Here is a 13620-nt window from a genome sequence, read left to right on the forward strand (position 1 = left end):
ACTATTCTATACATAAGGTATTGTAAACTAACTAATGTATCTTTTATGCACATAAAATTACTCTCTAACATATTTATATATAATTTTTTATCGACGAAACCCTTGCACCTCCTTACAATGCAAGTGCTAATAATATAGAAAATCTTTGCATAATGAAAAAAATAATTAAAAAAATAACAAAATGATGTTGGCTTCACATCAACACTAAAAAAAAAAAACAATTTTCACCTTTATTATTATTAAAATAAAGTATAAACCGTTTCTTGTTGACCTCGCTTTGGATAACCCCAAAAACCAGGAAGAAAATGCAAACATAAGATATACAAACTATATATATTCACCTGCCTTCTAACCCAATGCAAAGCATAACTTCAACCCAAAAAGGACTGTCGATCTCTTTCTTCACCGACCTTACCTTACCTTTTGTAGCTATCCCGCATAAGAAATTTAAACTTTGTAAAATAAAATTAAAGCGGGGGCAGTTGGCCTCCACCAGTCAACTTAAACAAATCTTGATTATGAAACCGTCGAAGCTTTAAACAAATTCGTAGAGTATGTGTGGACCTTTTTATTTTTCCTCCGTTCTATCATACTCTCGTAGAAGGTTTTGAATATTCTGAGGGCCCTTTAAACGTCGAATTCCGTAGATCTGCATCCACAAATCTGTGTTGCTGCTGAGATTTTTCAGAGCTTAAATTTGCTCTATTTTGACATAAAATTGGTCCAGATTGATCAAGATTTTGCCTCGAAAGTCCATGGTTAGTGGAATTTCCCTACTTTCAAGTGCTTAGATTTTTACCGATTTTAGCAGATGTTAATTTTTGTTTTTTTTTAGTTGCTCAGTGGTGGACCCATTTTGATGGTTTTGGATCATTTTTTGGAATCGTAGACGGCTAATTTGGGGGCCTTTATTGCATTAGAGCATGAATTTGTAATGTAATCTCTTGGATTTTGTTCACATGTGTTTGTTTCGTTAGGATTTGACATTTATTTTGCTTCTTTGTCTGTAAATACATGGCGTCGGCCGCCTTTGTTGATTGATGTTGTTAGATTTTCTTCTGGTGCTTTAATTTTGATGGATTAAGAGTGCACATGTCCTTAAAATGAGTATGGATAATTTTGTAACAGTGTTTGGCTTATCGAATTGTTTGATTAGGTGCTTCTTTGCATTTAAACATGAAATTTGAGGTTATGTGTTAATATTTTGCCCATATTGTTTAGTTGATTAAGATTTAGGTCCAATTTTAATCATGTTAAATTAGGTGCAACTTATGCTATCTATAGATTTGGAAGAGATTTCGTGTATCTCGTTCTTGGATGTTTCTTTCATCCGGAGTCAAGATTTCGCTAAAAAAATAAATTGCAAATACCCTATACCAGCACTTTTGTTTCATTAAGAAATGTTAGATTTGCTAGTTTGTGTAGCTCGTCAATTCTTTTGGCATAGGTTTTGTTTTGTAACAGTTCTCGGGATGGCAAGTGTGAAATGAGTTCTGATATGCAGCATAGATAGAGCGTTTGAGCTAGTCTGTTTTTTTCGTTCCGAGATGTTTCTTTCCAAAAGATTAATATAAAACTTTAGCTTTGCTTCACTTTCTTAGTAGATTGACGAAGAATTTTTAATTGGACGAAGAAGGTAGGATTTGATTTTAAATTGCTCGTGTTGCTTCCTATGCATGTCAGTGATCCGTAATCTCATCAAAATATGCGATTATAAATTATAAATCAATCAATTAATGGACTGTGCTAGTTATTCAAAATAAAAGACAGCTAGGAAGGAAAGAAAGATATGAAAGAGAAGTAAACACTCAACACAGATTTTATTGTGGAAAACTTCAAAAGGAGAAAAACCAGCTTGGTAGTGGCAATTGCACTGTTAATGAAATATGATTAAAAGCTAGATAACTACAACGATTCACAAAATAGCGTGGAATACAATTTAACCCTTGCTTTATTGGGTTACATACATACTGTTAAGTCTATGGTGTGAACTACAATTGGAATTTACTTCTGAATGTTCTACAACATTCAAATCTATTGGGATGTCCTCCTCATCCACTAGAAGGTCCTGGACGCAGAAGTGGAAGGAGAAACATTGAACTCTTCACTACAAATTTCAGATTTCTGCTGTTGTGACAAAAGTAAAACCACTCCTTTTGTGCAGACTGGTAGTTTTGTAATTCGCCACAGTAGTTACAAAATTGCCCTGGTGGTTGTGAAACCATTGTAACAGTTAAAAATTAGTGATTCAAGGTATCCGCTATTTTTGAAATTGCCACTTGCAGAATTTAGCAATTTTGTCCTGCTAACAAAATTGGGTGGTTTTGGAGAGTTGCAATTGCTGGAATGTGGAAGTCATTCTTCTGATCCTTATGAATCAGTAGGATATAAACCAGCAAGCATAAGCATATCAGCTTAAACGGGCATGCTTAGTTTATTTTGTGATTTCCTTCGCTTCCATTTTAATGTGCTGAACTGAGGGATGCTGGGAGGAGAATGTAATTTTAGCAAGCATATATTTCTCCTTCATTATCTGCTCACTTCATATTACATACAGATTAACAAATTTTAAGTCAAAATATAGAGTGGATCCCATAGAAGCTATTTCATAAGTTTACTGTAATGTATTATTGACCACTTTCTTTGATTGGGTACTATTTATACAGCTTCAGAAGGATTTTTGTTTAGCTATTACCTTGTACAAATTACATGCAGGCACTTTTTCCAACTATTGAAATGGGAAACTTAGACTAGATACATTGCAATGAGGCTCCACGAAATATAGTTTTCATAAGATAACAGTGTGTATGTAATGCAGTCCAGGTTTTAGAAACCAATTAAAGGTCGTGAATCAGGCAGTCCTTTTTACAAAATTTGTAACACAATGTCAACATGTTTATAACAGAAAATTTTAACAATTTAAAAGAACAAAATAACACCACCTTGCATCAGAATTTCTTGAACCAACATTCATATCCAAGTGCTTGATTCGAAAAACATCTCTAAAATTTCTTAGTGAAACAGGAGAATCAACATTCTGGGGTTCCGTAGGCTCTGTTAATTTTAAGCAATCAGATGTTAATCTAACCAATCAAATTATAATCAGACTGTGAATAACAGTAATAACAATAAAACACAAGACACAAGACACCAAATACCCTGGGAAAACCTCCCTCTTGGAGGAAAAACCCAGCATCAAAGATTCAGATCAGATCTTTTATTTATAAGTAGATTACATGAACAGTATATATCAGATTACTTATCTGATTGTAGTATCAATCTAGGGCAGATTCAAACCAAGTATATGCAGCTGCAGAATATCAATCTTTAGAAGGGGCAGAATATCAACACCACTTGGGGAAGAAAATCACTGAAGTATGAAGACACCAATTTGCCCAGCAAGCTGCCTAATAAGTTCGCTCAATGATTAGATAAGCTCGCAGCAGTATGAAGGCTTAGGTTGCTCTCCAACTTTGCACACTGATATCCAAGTTCGCTGATTAAGTTCGCATAAGGCATATGATATACTTGCTTGATAAAAAAAATGATGTGTTTGAAGTATGAAATGAATCTTGTTTATAATATATATACAAGATTCATACTCATGTTTTCCCCCAAGTCGGCTAGAGAAGATTGCCGCCACTTTACATAATTTTGGAATTTGCTTTTAGTGCCCAATTTGGGGCCTACATAATTTACAAGTTACAACACGTTTCATTTTGAGCCCAACCCAATAGACATGTAATCGCTCAAATAATTACAATATGATTAATATTTTAATTGCCACTAGGCAACATTAAAATATAATCCGAACTTAGCTATCCATTTCAACATTCCCTCTTAGCTAGGGAGGATTATAACAAGCAATCACATATTGTAATAATACATCATGGACCTCTTCATCTTACATTGCCCGCAGAGGATGAAGGGTGACCTGCAAGAAACCAACAAAACTTTCCATCTTGCATTGCCCGCAAAGGATGGATCCACCTTGCATTGCCCGCAGAGGGTGGAAGAGGTCTTTCACCTCAACCTTCTCCTAGAAAAGAAAATACTATCACCTTGCATTGCCTGCAGAGGGTGACTCCACCTTGCATTGCCCGCAGAGGGTGGAGGATGCAAACTAAATTGCATTATTGAGATTAAGACTCCCTCTCAATCAATGCTGAGTTCTCCACAATTCCAAGCTTCTCTCTGAAGTACTCAAACTTCACTCGAGCTAGAGGCTTGGTGAGAACATTTGAAACCTGTTCATCAGTGCTGATATATTTCAGTTGGATGGCACCTCTTTGTGCCATATCACGAACATAGTGATAATGAGTTTCCACATGTTTTGACTTGTCATGAAACACAGGATTATTAGACATTTTAATACAATTCTGATTATCACAGTAAATAACAATGGATTCCTAAGGTTGTCCAAACAACCCAACAAGAAGCTTGCGAAGCCAAATTGCTTCTCCAGTTGCTACACTTGAAGCAATGTATTCAGCTTCTGTAGTACTCAGTGCAACTGAGGATTGTTTCCTATTGGCCGAAGAGATCATAGCGAAACCCAAGCTGAAACAGATTCCTGAAGTGCTTTTCCTGTCAGTAACACTTCCAGCCCAATCAGAATCAGAGTAGCCTTCCAAATTGATTATTGTGTTGATTGGATACTTTAGCCCATAGCCAATTGTTCCACGCAAGTATCTCAGGATGTGCTTGGCTGCCACCAAGTGAACATGCATTGGCTGGTTCATGAATTGGCTAAGTGCACTCACGACATAGCAAATATCTGGTCTAGTGTTGACTAGATACATCAAGGATCCAATCAACTGCCTGTACTCTGAAGGATCTGCAAAATCAGAGTTAGCTGCAGAAATGCTCAACTTCTTCAAGTTAGTTTCCATAGGAGTAGACATAGGTTTACAATCCGTCATACCAAATCTTTGCAATATATCAATAGTATATTTACCTTGACTTAGAATGATTTCATTAGGTCTTTGCCACACTTCTAACCCTAGAAAGTAATGCATTAGACCTAGATCCTTCATTTCAAATTTAGTAGCTAATTCTTTCTTAAACCTAATGATGAGACTATCTTCACTTGTTAGAAATAAATCATCAACATATAAAACCAAAATTAGCATTTCACTATTAAATACTTTAAAGTAAATGTTAGGGTTAGCATCATTCTTATAAAATCCTAAACCAACTAAGTACTTATCAATTCTTTCATACCAAGCTCTAGGGGCTCGCTTGAGACTGTAGAGAGCTTTCTTCAATTTGCACACATGAGTCTCTCTATTATGAATCTCATAACCTTCAGGTTGTTCAATATAGACTTCTTCTTCAATAACACCATTAAAGAAGGCAGTCTTTACATCCATTTGATGTAATTTCCAACCTTTGGCTGCAGCAATAGCTATAATAGTTCTAATAGAAGTATATCTAGCAACAGGAGCAAATGTTTCTTCATAATCTATGCCTTCCTTTTGAAAAAAACCACGAGCTACAAATCTAGCTTTATATTTCTCTATACTACCATCAGCCGCATGTTTAATTTTAAACAACCATTTGGAAGAAACAATAGACTTACCTTTAGGTCTAGGCACAATATCCCAGACATCATTCTTGATGATAGATTGATACTCTTCGTCCATAGCTAACTTCCAAGCTTGTTGGTTCATAGCTTCTTCTGTGCTGGATGGTTTAGCCTCAATGATGTTGCACATCATTGCAACATAGTTAGAGAGCTTCCGAGGTCTCTTACTTTCTCTGAAAGTGCCACTAGGAGCTGCAAACTTTTCTGCATCTTGAATTGTGCTTCTAACCCAAAGTGGTCTTTTCTTGCTAACTGCAATATCTCTAGGTCCATCAGTTGGAACCAGAGGCTCAGGAGGATCATCATGCTCAATAGGTTCAGGAGGCTCAATAGGCTCCCTCTGAATCTCAGGGTTAGAATCAATATCCATATCTTGATTATCATTAACTTCTTTATCATTGTCAATAAGAGAACCTTTAGATTTTTTTTGAAATCAATATTTTCTTAAAAGGTGACGTCCCTACTTACCTCAATGTACCTTTGACCAGGAATGTAGATGCGAAATGCCTTGGAAGATTCACTATATCCAACAAGGATACCCTTCTTCCCGGAAGGCTCTAACTTAGTCCTCTTTTCCTTTGGCACATGAACATAGACAGGACTTCCAAAGATCCTTAGGTGGCTGATATCTGGTTTGACTCTTGTGAAAGCTTCCTCGGGAGTTATGTTCTCCAGGACACGGTGAGGACGTCTATTCTGAATGTACACATTAGTCTTGGATGCTTCAGCCCATAAGAAGGTATGCAGGTCCTGATCGTGAATCATAGCTTTGGCAGCTTCAACAATGGTTCTATTCTTTTGTTCAGCTACACCATTTTGCTGAGGATTGTAGGGAATGTAGAACTCCCTCTTAATTCCTGTTTCTACACAAAAGTCATTGAAGCTACTTGAGGTGTAGTCACCTCCATTGTTAGATCTTAGCACTTTAATCCTTTTACCAGACATATTTTCAGCTAGAGCTTTAAATTCTTTAAACCTACTTAACACTTCATCAGATTCTTTAGATTTTAGAAAGTAAATCCAAGTCTTTCTAGAAAAATCATCTATAAATGTAACATAGTATAGAAATCCGCTAGGTGAAGGAACAGACATAGGCCCGCATAGATTAGAATGAACAAATGCTTATTTTTCTGTAGCTCTACTTTCACTTTTATGAAATGGACTTTTAGTGTTCTTACCTAATGCACAACCTTTGCAAGCATCATCATGAGATTGATTAAGTTTAGGCATACCTGTAACCATCCTTTCAAGTGAAGGAAGTACCTGATAGTGAAGATGATCGAGCCTTCTATGCCATAGCTTGCTAGATTCAGGAGCTTCATGAATGAGTGCTCGAATGGGGTTAGCTGAAAGCTTATACAAACTATCATATCTATTTCCAATAACACGAGCAGATTTAATGCTAGATTTCTTAGGCCATGCAAGTACTTTACCCTCAAAAAATGCTATTTGATAACCTTCATCTTCTAGAGCAGAAATAGAAATTAAATTCCTCTTAATTCCAGGTACAAATAAGATATCACTAAGATGCATCTTCTAGAGCAGAAATAGAAATCAAATTCCTCTTAATTCCAGGTACAAATAAGATATCACTAAGATGCAAAGACATGCCAGATTCTAAATTTAAAGAAGTGCTACCAAAACCTCTTATCGAATATTGAGCATCATCACCAATTACCACATGAAGGTTGGACTCTTTCTCCATCAAGTCTGGGAGATGCTCTCGATATCCCTGATGTGTCTAGATGTACCACTTTTGATCAACCAAGTGTTGCTATTGGTTGGCACATTACTGGACAAGGCAGAAATGAAGAGATAGTCTTCATTATCCTTTGAGTTTGCAACTTCATTCAGGTTGGCCTCCCCTTGCATGGGCGAATTCTGACATTCTTTGGCATAAAGTCCAAACTTGTCGCATCTGAAGCAATAGACACGTGAAAGATCCCTTGGCTTCTTCCTTGAATCGAAAGCAGGAGGCCTGAAGTCTCTATCCCTTTTGAAGTTGTTCTTCTTCCAATGGCCTCCCTTTCTTCTAACATGTTGAGATGCAAGCACATGTTGATCTCCTCCATGAGAGCCTTTATGCATTTCTCTGGTAGCAAGGCGTGACTCCTCTTGAATGCAATTTGACCGGAGGCGATCGAAGGAAGGGAATTCAGCTCTTCCACTTATGCTTTGAATGAAGGGATCCCAAGAGTTAGGAAGACCATTCAAAGTAATCATGACAATATCCTTGTCCACAGCCTCGCTTCCAATGGCGCTGAGTTGGTCCTTCAATTCTGAAATCTTCATGAAGAAGGACATGACTGAATCTCCTTTGCACTTTTTGACTTGAAGAAGTTGCTGCCTCAATGTGAGTGTCCGGCTGATGTTGTTGATCTCATATATCCCTTCTAGATGTTTGAACATCTCTCGGGCTGTCTTCAATTTGGAGATGACTGGAACAAGATGATCCTTCACGGAATCAATAAGGAACTTCTATGCTTTGAGAGCATTCTTCTTGAATTGCTTTAGCTCTTTCGAATCCGAAGGTTCAGTCAGATCCATATCTTCCACAAACTGTAACAGCTCTAATTTTTCAAGTGCAAGGAGGACACGAACTGTTAGGGTTTAAAGCAGATCTGAAGCAAATATGAACTAACAAATATATGCAGATTTAAATACAAAAGATAAAGAAATAAAACAGGACACAGATAACACAGAGATTTAATGTGGTTCACCCAGAATGGGTTACGTCCACCATACACAGTCGTCCAATCATTCTTATTATCCAGCAAAAACAGTACATCAAACTTACAATGCCTTAAGCATCCCAGCCGCTTATAACATGCATTTTTAGGGCAACAAACAAAGTCGGCCTTTTTATGGTTTTATTACAATGTCAGTTTTCAACAACGAAAAACGGTAAAAAAAATTTTCTCGGGGGCTCCCGCCCCCGAACCCCCACTTTTCTTGGGGGTTGCCGCCCCCGAACCCCCACTTTTCTCAGGGGTTGCCGCCCCCGAACCCCCACTTTTCTCGGGGGCTGCTGCCCCCGAACCCCTGCCCGACCCCAAACCCCGACGAGGATACATGCTGAGTGTACAGTACTTTGCTGATCAGTCGCCACATTTCAACAATCTCCCACTTGGAGACTGATTAGGCTCCACACCGAACAATCTCCCACTTGGAGACTAATACTACACGACACCACTGTACATGCAACATCCGCTGGATAAAACACTAGGACTCGATTGGTATAAATTCCACAATTATCAATCAAGAAGACCAACAGAAACTGATGAAGAAATCAGCTTCTTCTGTGGAACTGCCTCCGTGAACATATCGGCAGGATTCTCACTTGTGTGAATCTTCTCAAGCCGTAATTGACCCTCCTCCAAACAGTTCGGATGAAGTGGTACCTGAGCTGAATGTGCTTTGTCCTTGAATGAAAAGCAGAGTTCTTCGCAAGATGAATGGCACTCTGGCTATCAGTATACAATGGGCTATCCTCTTGTGTTTGACCCAATTCCTCTAGAAAACATTGCAACCAAATCATCTCCTTGTTGGCTTCTGTAGCAGCAACATACTCAGCTTCAGTGGTTGAAAGTGCAACAACCTTTTGCAGCCTAGAAATCCAACTGACTGTAGTTCCCCCTATAGTAAAAACATACCTTGTAGTACTCCTCCGTGAATCAATATCACCCGCCAGATCAGAGTCAACAAATCCGCTTAGAGCAGCATTAGATCCTTTGAAACATAATGCCTTCGTAGTAGTTCCTTTCAAATACCGAAGAATCCATTTCACAGCATTCCAATGTTCCATGCCCGGATTACTCATAAACTTGTTCACAACTCCCACTGCATGTGCAATATCTGGCCTTGTGCATACCATTGCATACATCAAACTGCCAACAGCTGATGAATACGAGATGTTAGACATTTTATTAACCTCTTCCTGTGCCTTTGGGCACATCTCCTTAGTCAATTTGAAATGACTAGCCAAAGGTGTACTAACTGCTTTTGCATCCTGCATGTTAAATCTTTTCAACACCTTCTTTATATACTCACTTTGGGACAAATTCAAGGTTCTATTTTTCCTGTCCCGTGTAATCCCCATACCGAGAATTTGCTTAGCTGCACCCAAATCCTTCATAGCAAATGACTTGGCTAATTTCTGTTTAAGATCATTTATATGTTGCATGTTATACCCAACAACAAGCATGTCATCAACATAAAGCAACAGGATAATATAACTGCCATTATCAAATCTCTTAAAATATACACAATGATCAGAATGACATCTATGATAACCGTGTTCAGCCATGAAACTATCAAATTTTAAATACCATTGCCGGGGTGCTTGCTTTAGGCCATACAGACTTTTCTTCAACCTGCACACCAAGTTCTCCTTACCTTTGACCTCATATCCCTGTGGTTGCAACATGTAAATTTTCTCTTCCAAATCTCCACGGAGAAAACCTGTTTTGACATCTAATTGTTCAAGATGTAAATCATCTACAGCCACAAGACTAAGTATAGTTCTAATTGAAGTCATTTTTACAACTGGAGAAAATATTTCATTATAATCTATACCCTTTTTCTGTGCAAAACCTTTTACCACAAGTCTGGCCTTATATCTTTTCTGACCTCTTTCCTCCTCCTTCAACTGATAAACCCATTTGTTAGGCAAGGCTCTTTTTTCTGCAGGTAAAGGGACTAAGTCCCAAGTCTTATTTTTCATCAAGGAGTCCATCTCCTTTTTCATGCCTAGCTCCCACTGTTGTTTGGCATCTACCTGCATCGCTTCTTCATATTCTTCTGGTTCACCAGAATCCGTTAATAAAATAGAATACAAAGAAGGAGAAAATCTTTCAGGGGGTCTACTTGTCCTTGTAGAACGTCTAACACTTGCAGGAGTTTGTGGGACAATCTGTTGTTGCTGAACATCAAGTACCTGTGGCATTTCATTTTCAGGAACCTCATCCAACACCACATATTCTTGTTTGTCCTGTTCATGCTTCTTTTCCTGCATCTGTTCTTTATACATAACCTTCTCATTGAATATAACATCTCTACTTCTAATTATTTTCTTATTTTCAAAATCCCATAACCGATAGCCATATTCATTTATCCCATATCAAACGAAGGTACATTTCTAAGATTTAACATCAAGCTTGGTTCTGTTTTCTTTATCAACATGGACAAAAGCTTCGCAACCAAAAGTTTTTAGAAAAGAATAATTTACCTTTTTACCAGTCCATGCCTTCTCTGGAATACCACTGTCCAAAGGAGTTGAAGGTCCTCTATTTATCAAATAGACAGCAGTATGTACAACATCTGCCCAAAAATGTACGGGCAATCCAACATGCAATCTCATGCTCCTCGTGCGTTCCATAATAGTCCTATTCATTCTCTCTGACACACCATTTTCCTGTGGAGTTCCTGGAACTGTCTTCTGCTTTCGAATCCCATTTAAGGAGTAGTAATCTTCAAATGCTTTGCTGCAATACTCACCTCCATTATCCGATCTGAGACACTTCAACTTTTTTCCTGTCTCATTCTCAACCAAAGATTTCCATTTCTTAAAAGTTTCAAAAACATCTGATTATTTGTTTTAGGAAATATACCCATGTTTTTCTGGTTGAGTCATCAATAAAAATAACATAATAACAAGAGCCACCAAGAGATGATACCTGAGCTGGTCCCCATACATCTGAATGTACAAGCTCTAACTTCTCACTCTTCTTCTCTTTCCCAACCTTGAAAAATCTGACTCTTTTCTGTTTACCATAAACACAGTTTTCACAGAACTCTAAATCAATCTTCCTTAGTCCTGGCAATATATTTTTGGAGTGAAGGGTTTTCATCCCTTTCTCATTCATGTGCCCAAGCCTATGGTGCCACATTATCGAATCTGTTCTTGCAACATTTATTGTTGTTGTCCCTGCAGTAACTTTATCTGTAGCAGCCAAGGTAGAGTAAGTGTTACCAGTACACAGATATAATGTGCCTACCTTCGCACCTTTAGCTACTACTAATGATTCTTTAGTGACCTTCCACATACTGTCTAAGAAGGTAACTATGCAACCTTCACTACCTAGTTGCCCTACAGAAATTAAATTTTTTCTTAAATTAGGAACATGTCTTACCTCCTGCAGAAACCAGTCATTACCATTCTGCAACTTGATCTTTATCTTTCATTTTCCAACAATTTGCCAGGGCTCATCATCACCCAAATATACCTGTCCAAAATCACCTTGAACATAATCTAGAAAATATTTTCTATGGGGTGTAGCATGAAATGAAGCCCCAGAATCTATTACCCAAGAATCATTAACATTATCCAAACATAAGATTAAAGCATCTTGTAAAGTATTACTTGCAATATTAGCTTCCTTACTGTCATTTTCATTTTTGTCTCTTTCTTTGTTTTTCCGAGACCAACAGTCTTTCTTTAGATGACCAGGCTTTCCGCAGTACAAGCAATCTTTCTTTCCTCTAGATTTAGAGCGTCCTTTTTTTGACTTTCCTCATGACTTCTCATTCCTAGGGCCTTTTCCTCTTTCCTTTGATCTTCCTCTGTTCTCCACATTCAAAACACTACCCGATGATGTTGGAGTCTCACCTGTGCTTTTCCTTCGCATTTCCTCGCTTAGGATAACACCAACAATATCATCAAATACCAAAGTGTTTTTACTAGAGACAGAGTTACTTACAGCCATAACCAAGCTATTCTAGCTTTCTGGCAAAGAACATAAAATCAAGAGAGCCCTAACCTCTTCTGCAAAGGTAATTTTTACCGAAGACAATTGACTGGTAATTGTGTTAAATTCATTTAAGTGCTCCGCTACAGATCCTCCCTCACTCATTTTCAAATTAAACAAACGCTTCATAAGAAATACCTTATTCGAAGCTGAGGGTTTCTCGTACAACTTAGCCAATGTTGCCATCAAATCTACAGCCGTTTTTGCTTCTGTTATATTGAATGCTATAGACGGCGCAAGGCATAATCGAATGGATCCCAGTGCCTTTCTATCTAAAATGTCCCACTCTTCATCTGACATTGTGGTCGGTTTCTTTGCCTTTCTTTCCAATGGCCGCCACAAATCCTTTTGATACAGGTAATCCTCCAACAGCATTTTCCATAACTGATAATTCTGACCGTTAAACTTTTCGACCTTGAATTTGGAATCCTCCATTGCTCCCACTCAGATCTGAGAGTCCTGCCAATTTATAGAATACCTCGCTCTGATACCAATTGTTAGGGTTTCAAGCAGATCCGAAGCAAATATGAACTAACAATTATATGCAGATTTAAATACAAAAGATAAAGAAATAAAATAGGACACAGATAACACAGAGATTTAACGTGGTTCACCCAGAATGGGTTACGTCCACCATACACAGTCGTCCAATCTTTCTTATTATCCAGCAAAAACAGTACATCAAACTTACAATGCCTTAAGCATCCCAACCACTTATAACATGCATTTTTAGGGCAACAAACAAAGTCGGCCTTTTTAGGGTACTGTACATGCTGAGTGTACAATACTTTGCTGATCAGTCGCCACATTTCAACACGAACTTTCCATGATGTAAAATTGAGGGCACCTTCAAGTCTATCCTCTACTTTCAGACCTGTAACCATCTTGCAAAACTAAAACAGCAAACTGAAAGTGAAGGGCAACTAATAATATGATTATTTGAATGAACCTAAAGCTCTGATACCATGTTAATTTTAAGCAATCAGATGTTAATCTAACCAATTAAATTATAATCAGACTGTGAATAAACAATAATAACAATGAAACACAAGACACAAGACACCAAATACCCTGGGAAAACCTCCCTCTTGGAGGAAAAACCCAGCATCAAAGATTCAGATTGGATCTTTTATTTATAAGCAGATTACATGAACAGTATATATCAGATTACTTATCTGATTGTAGTATCAATCTAGGGCAGATTCAAACCAAGTATATGCAGCTGCGGAATATCAATCTTTAGAATGGGCAGAATATCGACACCACTTGGGGAAGAAAATCGTTGAA

At 37.7% G+C, this 13620-nt stretch overlaps 1 protein-coding gene across 2 annotated transcripts in view; it reads left to right on the forward strand.

The window, feature by feature from the left end:
• Window positions 1-375: 375 nt before the first annotated feature.
• Window positions 376-13620, forward strand: part of LOC131040587 (uncharacterized protein At2g24330) — a 128908-nt gene continuing 115663 nt past the window's right edge. For both annotated transcript variants that reach the window (XR_009104882.2, XM_057973536.2), the window contains exon 1: window positions 376-758. The gene's annotated coding sequence lies outside the window, so the exon portion shown is untranslated. The remainder of the gene's footprint in view (window positions 759-13620) is intronic.

Source organism: Cryptomeria japonica, chromosome 4 (genome assembly GCF_030272615.1).
Source record: "Cryptomeria japonica chromosome 4, Sugi_1.0, whole genome shotgun sequence".
Lineage (NCBI taxonomy): Eukaryota > Viridiplantae > Streptophyta > Pinopsida > Cupressales > Cupressaceae > Cryptomeria > Cryptomeria japonica.